The 8,846-nt window shown below is 40.9% G+C and overlaps 1 pseudogene across 1 annotated transcript; it reads left to right on the top strand.

Annotated features, from left to right (window-relative positions):
• The first annotated feature begins 768 nt into the window (after positions 1-768).
• On the top strand, positions 769-3,808 carry LOC143606645 (uncharacterized; annotated as a pseudogene). Its single transcript, XR_013148791.1, has 4 exons — positions 769-910; positions 2,321-2,455; positions 2,572-2,657; positions 3,511-3,808. The product of XR_013148791.1 is annotated as an uncharacterized LOC143606645 (transcript).
• Positions 3,809-8,846: the final 5,038 nt, after the last annotated feature.

The following is an 8,846-nucleotide window of genomic DNA, read 5'->3' as shown; positions in this document are numbered from 1 at the left end:
GATGCTTTTATTTATAGTATCATATACGTTTGTGGATTTCGCTCATATTATATATACTCAAACTATGAAATTTCTCACCAACATACGTGTTGACAAAAATATTATTTTATGCATTGTTACAGGTTTGACTTTTTTCGACTTGAGGACTTGACGGAAAACGTTACCAAGACTATTAGGATATTAGTAAAACGAACAATATATTTGTTTACTTGTGTTCAATTTGTTTGTATGACCAAGATGTGTTGTTTATTGATTTGTGAAATAAATGCAGGTTTGACTTTTATCGACTTAAGGACTTGACGGAAAACGTTACCAAGACTATTAGAATATTAGTAAAACGAACAATATATTTGTTTACTTGTGTTCAATTTGTTTGTATGGCCAAGATGTGTTGTTTATTGATTTGTGAAATAAATGAGTTGATTAAATATTTTCACTTTAATAGTGTCTTGTATATTTTCACTTTGATTTGTGAAATAAATGAGCTAAAACTAAATGTTGTAAATAGGGATATAAATCGAACATGAGTAACATAAAACATAAGATCTCTTTCTTACCATTTCACCACAGTTTCGTTGGCTACTTTATTACAATAACTATGATATTAATCTATTAAAAAGAAATAAAATAAAATAACATATGTAAAAAACATAAGTGAAAAACATATATTTGCTTATGTAATGATTTGGATAAGAATCTAAGATTGCGTAATGCTATCGGTTGTTGGGATTATTTTATTGGTGAGAGGCAAAAGGTGGAACACGTATCACACAAGTGAGTGATGATATTACCTTTCGCGAAGCTTGGTACGCTCGCGCTGAAGACAATCTGCAAACCAATCGCCAAACGGATCAAGAAAGAGGCTGGTCGTCATCCTCAGTTCCGTCACTCCATTATTAACTTTGCACAGGTAACTGTTGGTTCATTATGTGTCTTCAGTTTTAATCCAATATTACCAGTTCGTTAGATATGATCTCTAGATATATATATCTGTTACTGTCAGCTGGTATCGTTAGGTAGAAAACCCATTTTGTTGAATTGCTTTGTGGTTGGACTAGCAGATGGGTTCGTGTTAACGGGCTGATTCAAGAAATGGTTAATTGGGTTTGGGTCGAATGGTGTTGGGACAGAACGGATTTCCGTCCGGAATGGGTTGGTGTAAAAAATGGGGTTTTTTTTTGGCACCGGTTACGTGTGTTAAGGCGTTGGTTACACGTGTTTAAGTGTCAATGATTAGAGTTCTAGACTCATTTTAGACACGTGTAACTGAAGTTTGGTGACCAGGATCGATAAATACAATAACGAAGTTTTAGATCATAAGCTCGATCTTTGTAACTTTCATTAGCTCGAAAATTACAATGCATAAACTCACAATGATATAACCCACAAGCTCGGGTATATATACGTTTAAACATGAAAACCTAATTAGACTAGAATACAAACTCCTTATCATACTCAAATACTAATTAGTAAAAACATATTTAAATAATAATTAATAAATAAATTCCTTGTTGTCCAAGTCATTCGCTCGACTTGTTCACCAAGTAAATTATTCCATGTCAACCAAGTCACGTGCTAAACTTGATAAACAAGACACGAACTCATCATAGGCTCAATGAGTCGGCCCAACGGAAATTAGTATTAGTATACCATCGGTCAATTCATTAGACTTTTTATGTTATGTTATTTTATTTTATTTTATTCAAGATATTACCCACCTAAAGCGAAATATTTATTCGAAATATTGATTCGAATTCATTTTGCTCTGAACTCATCCTAACCCAAACTCGTTTTGACCCATATCCGACCTGTCCCGACCCGCTCATTTAATGAGGCTTAGAAAATACAAATGACTGGTGACTGTTTAACAAAGTCAATGCTAGGGCTAAGTTTCTGACCGTCGCCTGTAAGGGAGATGAGACTCAGCTGCCCTATACGTTTCCTCGTGTATCAATAGGTTTATTGGTTAGGATTATTTTTGTTTGTTATTTTTATTTAAGTTAGGGTCAAGATCAATGTGATATTTATCTAGTAATTTGAATATTCCTAGTTAGAAAATAGAGTCATAGAAGGTTTAGGTTTGTGTATATTATAAATACAGGTTAATGCAATAATGCTTATTGTTTTTGTGTGATTTTGTGTTTCATTATTTATTAATAAAAAAAAGTCGGAACACTTGTTCAACATCTGGTGTTCGTGAGTGGTCCATTGAGGACCTTATTTTGCAACAGAGGATTCTCTTAATTATTATTATTATGCTATACTATTTCATATATGTTCTGTTACATTTGTATGCTGATTGCGACAATGTATTATGCAGGCTAATCATCGTTTCAAAACAAAGTTGCAAAGGCGAATATACGGTCATGCAATAGATGCTGTTATTCGCCCCTTAAATGAGGAAAAAGCTGTTCAAGCTGCTGCAGATCTTCTTGGAGAACTCTTTGTCTTCACTGTAATATTCCCTCAAGTTTTCCTTTAATATATATATATGACAACATTTCACAAATTATTTTATAAAAAATCTAAAGTTTATATGAATTTGAACTTAAAACGATCCAACTTATGCAGGTTGCAGGAACTGCTCTTATCTTAGAAGTCCAAAGGAGTTCAAAGCAGAAGCTAGAAAGGAAGCACTTCGAAAACAAGAACTCGAGGTTGGTATTATTATTTTTTTGTAGGATTGATAATCAATTTTGGAATGACAAAAGCATCATGGCACTAATGGGGTATGGGATTAGTTTTAATATATTTCGAGGGTTAGGGACAGCCTGTCTGGTTACCCGAACTCGTTTACCTGCATGCTGCATCGAAACTGAATATATTAACATTTTCTTATAATCTTAAAAATATAGTAACTAATATGTTGAAGTCGCAAGAAACTTAAAATTATAGAATTGTTGAAGTGTGCCCGATTATTTGATATTTTACGCTGGTTTCAGAGGTGAGTCTGAAATCAGATTTTTGGTAATATGCATCCCAGCTAGGTGTGCTAAATGGGTCATATTCGGAGGCTGGCGAGCCCAACCCGAACACCACCAGAACTTGAAAATCGTTGTCAGGCATGTGAGCCCAAACACGGCATGCATATTCATGGGTTGAACCGAACATGACCCGGTTTTACCCGAAAAAAATTATTTTTTTATTGTTTTCACATATTAGTATTCTAAATTTACATTTTTTACAACAAAAAATATTAAATTTATATTAAACAATTGCATTGCAATTATAAAATCTTTTGTCATTTTTTTTTTATTTTGGCATAAGGTACCCAATCAATTTAATTTATTACATAAATCACATTTTAGAAAATTAAAATAAGAAATAAATGGGTCAGACGAGTCAACCCGTAAATGTGCCTGGTTGACCCAGACACGACCCGCTTAGCTAAAAGGGTCAGTTTGCGGGTTTGACCCAAAACGGACCCGAACTCATTTATACCAAACCCGAACCCGTGAATTTGGTGTTAAGCTCGTGCAATGTACAGTTATTGCTTCTGATATCATGTAGGCTTTGAGACAACGCGATGACGATCTTGCTAGAGAAATCGAGATGCTCAAATACAAAATTAATGAAATGGAACAATATGCAAAAGGACATGGATCATCCAACTTTTTGAATTTTATAAACCCTCTTTCAATCGAAGGCGGGAAAACCAAAGGAATCTAATTGCATGAAAACATGAACTAGTTTGAAGTTTTTTTCCGGGCTGTTGCTGTTGATCGATTCGTTATATTAACGGGTCAACTGACATGGTAACTCATAGCCTGTTGGCATTTCTTTTATTTAGTTCTAGGTATTGTTGTATGCCTATATATTTATTATTTGGTTATTTACAAATATAGATAATTATATATTTATTATATAAAATAAAATTTATTGTATTTTCATAACTGAAGTTCCTGAACTGTCACGTGCGTGTAAGGGTTTCACACGTGTTATTCTCACACTTTTAAATTACATAAGCTAGGGCTACTCAAAAAACCCGCGGCTCGTAGGTTGCTCGAATCAGTCTTGAAAATATATGTATGTAGTATATCAATCCTCTGATATAACAAGTTAATTTTACAACATGACTACTTATTCGAAAGAAACATCACAGATATCAATGCGGCTTAACCGACGTTTATATGGTATTTAAACCTCGGACCATTTATTCGCATCGACCCAATTGAAAGCAATCGGTCCCAAGACAGCATCCGGGATCCCAAAAGAATCTACCAAAGAAAGCGCATGTGGTCTTAGCTCACTGCACAGTTTCAAAACCTCTTTCCTAACCACCGCAGCATTGTCGATCCATAAGTACCCGTGTCGAAGAAATGAAGCATCTTCTTCCAACACAATTGTTGTATACATCGACCTCATTAAACCTAATACATTCTGCAAAAATAATATTCATAAGTCTTTTCACATTTATTTGTAAAATGACCATTTAACGCTTATGTTTAATTAGTTTGGAGGTTTCGCTAGTAATGCCCGCCAGATGTTTGATTAAATGCCAACACCAAATTTTATTTTAATTTCCGTTGTTTTCAAAAACAAAAAAAGTTTTAATTTCTTAAGTGATTTATGAGGGCCTGTGGTGGAGAGCCCGGTCCTAGCTCGGACACGGGGATTTGGCGTTGCCCCTTTAAAAATTTTCATGTTTGCAAAGATGGTATCCCGGGATACAAGGGGTACTCTAAGTTACTCATGCATTTTCAGCGGGATCACTTCAATGTAAAGGAAAGGAGAGATCAGTTAAAGGAGCGTCTTGCTTCGGACTTGGAACTCTACAATGACGTTGTCGAAACCTTGCGCATGCTTAAGAACTGGTTATGCGGGGAGTGCATGGATCTGCATGCCTTGAATAGGCCTTGTCTGCATGGAAAAGAAGTTGTTAAATGCACCCCACGTGCAGGAGGCGACTTTGATTTTATTGTGGGGATCCCTCAACCCCGCGATTCGCAGGTGGAACTTGGGAGTGGTCAGTCTGAGACGTTTGTGGTAGATGTCGCTCTCCTTGAGCGCGTCCTCGCCATTCCTACTGCCACTGTCAAGAGTATCCCGCTCGCGTGTCGCATGGCTTTTGCCCAGGCTTAGGCTTTGTCAGGGGGGCTCCGTAAAGTGGTGGATGCCCCGAGGTCTATTGAGGCTTGGGTTAAACTTTTGTTGTTGCCTCGTTGCACGTTACGTGTTGTCAAACCGGCTACTAGGCAAGAACGAAGGTCCGGTAACAGGAAATCGCTTCAATGTAGCTCCATTATGCGGGCTTTGGCTGTTTGGAAAGATGGGGCAGGTTTAGAAGAGTTGGTGCTACCGCTCCTTGAACTTCCAGTAATGTGGGATTGCCAACATAAAGAAGAGGGAGGGGGCAATATCAAGCAGTGCCTCCGGAAGGTAGCGGACGGCCATTACACAGCGGCGATCAAAGTCCTGTGTTCATCCGGGGTCGCGCCTGCCGGGGGGATACTTTGAGAGCATTGATTGATAAACATCATGTGGTGGACCCCCCGACCATGCCCTCTGTCGTGCCATCGGAACCAGCCTTGCAGGTGGACGGTGATTGTGTGTTGGAATGTATTAAAACCTTCCCGAAAGGTACATCTTGTGGGAGGGATGGTTTGCGGGCCCAACATATTTTAGACGCTTTCTGTGGCCAGGGGTCTCCGACTGCCTCCGGGCTCTTAAAGGCCATCACTGACGTTGTCAACTTGTGGCTTGGGGGGCTTTGTCCAAAAGTTCTAGCGGAGTTCATTGCTTCGGCACCGTTGACCCCCTGTTGAAGCCTGACAATGGAACAGACCCACCGCAGTGGGGCCATTTGGAGAAGATTGGTGTCGAAAGTCGCTATGCGTAAAATAGGGAAAAAGGTGGCTGCTTATCTAGGGGATTTCCAATTCGGGGTTGGGATCCCTAATGGGGCAGAAGCGGTATTGCATAGTGCTAACAGATTTTTGAGCGCGTTTCATTCTGACGGGTCTCTGGCTATGCACACTGATAATTTTTCTAACGCCTTCAACGAGGTGGATCGGACGACCCTTCTCAGGGAAGTTAGCTGCATATGTCCATCCATCTTCCCATGGGTCCAGTTTTTATATGCCCGCCCCGCCCGTTTATATGTGGGGGATACTCATATCGGGGCTTTTACTGGGGTGCAGCAAGGGGACCCCCTTGGCCCTCTTCTTTTTGCGTTGGTCCTTCATCCGCTCATCCTTAGGGTGCAGGGGACCTGTCCCTTGCCCTTCCATGCTTGGTATTTAGACGATGACACTATTATTGGTAAGGCTGAGGAGGTCGCTAGAGCGTTGGACATTATTCGCTCAGAGGGGGCGTCTTTAGGGCTTAGGCTTAATATTCGAAAAACAGAGGTTTTTTGGCCGTCATGTGATGATTCGAAGAAAGTGTCGGGTTTATTCCCTGGAGAGATTAGCAGGCCTGCGATGGGAGTTAAACAAATGGGGGGAGCGATTAGTCGGGATGCAGGGTTTATTCGGTCTTTGGCAACTAAAAGAGCTTTGAGGGCGGTTGAACTTATGAAACGCCTGCCGGACCTGAGGGACCCCCAAAGTGAGCTCCTTTTGTTACGCTCGTGCATGGGGGTTGCTAAGTTAGTGTTTGGGCTCCGGACCTGTCAACCTGAACATGTCAAAGAGGCTGTGTCCATCTTTGATGCGGGCCTGCGGGGGGCAATTGAAGATATTGTTGTGTGTGGAGGACCGCATTTTGGGGACCTCCAGTGGAGGTTGGCTTTTTTCCCTATGCGTTGCGGAGGCTTAGGAATTTTCTCGGTTGAGGATGTCTCCGCATATGCATTTGTGGCTTCCAGGTCTCAGTCGTGGAAATTGCAGGACCACGTCTTGCGAAACGCTGGTGTTACGGGGGTAGATCCTGACTACTCTTTTGCACTTGGTAATATTGGAACAACTCTCCCGAACCTTGATATAGGCGGTTTTACTGATAAGGAGACCGCCCCCAAGAAACCTCAACAAACCTTGGCGAGTGCTCTTTATGGTAAACACGTACATGATTTGGAGGAGCGATTCGATATGACCCCGAGACAAAAGGCAGTTTTAGCTTGTCTCAAGGGGGCTCATGCCCAGGATTTTTTGACTGTTGTGCCCATTGAATGTCTTGGGCAACGGATGTCGGCAGTTGAATACAGAGTCATCCTTAAATACCGGCTTATGATTCCTCTTTTCCCTCCAAATGAATTATGCCCCATTTGTAAAAAAGCTTGTTTGGATAGATTCGGTGAGCATGCCCTCCACTGTTAGGAATTTCCGGGATTCAAGTATCGTCATGACTGGGTTAGAGATGTGTTGTGGGATGTGCTTAGACGTGCCGGGATCTCAGCCAAGAAAGAGGCACCTGTTAACTTTTTGACTAATCCGCGTGAGGGAATATCTAACCTGCGTCCTGCGGATGTTCTTGTGTTTGGCTAGCAGGGGGTAAGCATGCGTGTGTTGACCTCACTGGGGTGTCCCCGTTGGTGGGGCTGAGAGACAGTGGCTTCGTACCGGGACAGGCGGTTTTGAGAGCGGAGTCTAGGAAGGTTGCTAAGCATGAGACATCGTGTTTGGAGAATCAACACGTGTTCATTCCATTTGCCTTCGACACTTTTGGATCCCTAGCTCCCGAGGCGGTTCGCTTCTTGGAGCGGGTGCAGAAGGTGGTCCACAGTGACTCGCAGAGCCCGAGGAACCAAGGATTTATATTTAGTAGAATAGGCTTTGCGATTCAAAAGGGGATAACGGCACAGCTTTTTGCTCGCTTACCCATTATCCAGATTTAGTTCGGTTTGTGTTATATATAAAAGTTAGACGTGTTTTAAAAAAAAAACAAAAGGATTTAATAGTTTACCTTCAAAGAACCTCTGGTACGGTTGCTTCAACGTCGAGGTACGTTTGTAGAATCAAACGATCCGCGAAGGCCCTACCCAAATCCTCAGCAATTTGATAAGTCTAACGTAGGGATGGCAAAAATCCCCGAATCCGACGGGGAAACCCGAAAACCGGCTTATTTCGGGTCGGGTCGGGTTTTGTTTTTTCGGTTTCGGGTCGGGTTTCGGAGATTGTTTCGGGGATTGTTTCGGGTTCGGGTTCGGGTTTGGGTTCAGGTACCCCCGCCCCGACACGCCCCGATATAATATATAAATATAAATATAAATAATATATATATATATTAAAAACCTACATCCAGACATCCAGACTCCGCCAGTCCGCCCCCGATTCATATCTGCTTCGCCGCCCCTGCTGCTGTTACTCCAGACTCCGGCAATCCAGCCCCTGCTGCTGTTACTCTTCCGTCACCATCACCATCCACTCAATCGCCGTCTGCACCACCGGACCACCCTCCTCCTCGTTTTGATCCCAGCCGAAGTATGTAATCTCACTCTTTAATCACAAACACACACCATTCTTTTCTTCCCCACTATTACTACTCATGGCCTTTTTTCTTTTTCCATTAAATTAACTGTTCCTCTATGTTTTCTCCTTTTTTAGGGTTTTTCATTTGAAATTGACCTAATTTTGTTGTTGTTGCATATCGTATGATACACCGTTCTCTATGCGATTGATGATTGACATGATAATTGATTTGGGGAATCTAATTTGTTTTAGGGGTTTCCTCTTTCCATGATAATTGATGAGTGATTTGTTAATCAGTCTTTGGACTGTGATTATGATTGTTCTGTTTATTAATGTTTGGACTCTGAGTGTTTGAGTTATTGTACCGTGAAGTTGTCCTTGGTGTAAAATATGAAGTAGAAAATCTTTTGCGTATCTGACATTAAATCCAAAGCTAAGGTGAATGATGACTTGAATGATATGGCGGAGTTAGATAACTACTTGAAAGAAAATCTTTTG

The sequence above is a fragment of the Bidens hawaiensis genome, unplaced genomic scaffold (assembly GCF_021521415.1).
Source record: "Bidens hawaiensis isolate Kalapana, Puna unplaced genomic scaffold, B.hawaiensis_p1.1 tig00076370_1, whole genome shotgun sequence".
NCBI classification, from domain to species: domain Eukaryota; kingdom Viridiplantae; phylum Streptophyta; class Magnoliopsida; order Asterales; family Asteraceae; genus Bidens; species Bidens hawaiensis.
This window is presented reverse-complemented; position numbering and strand designations above follow the sequence as displayed.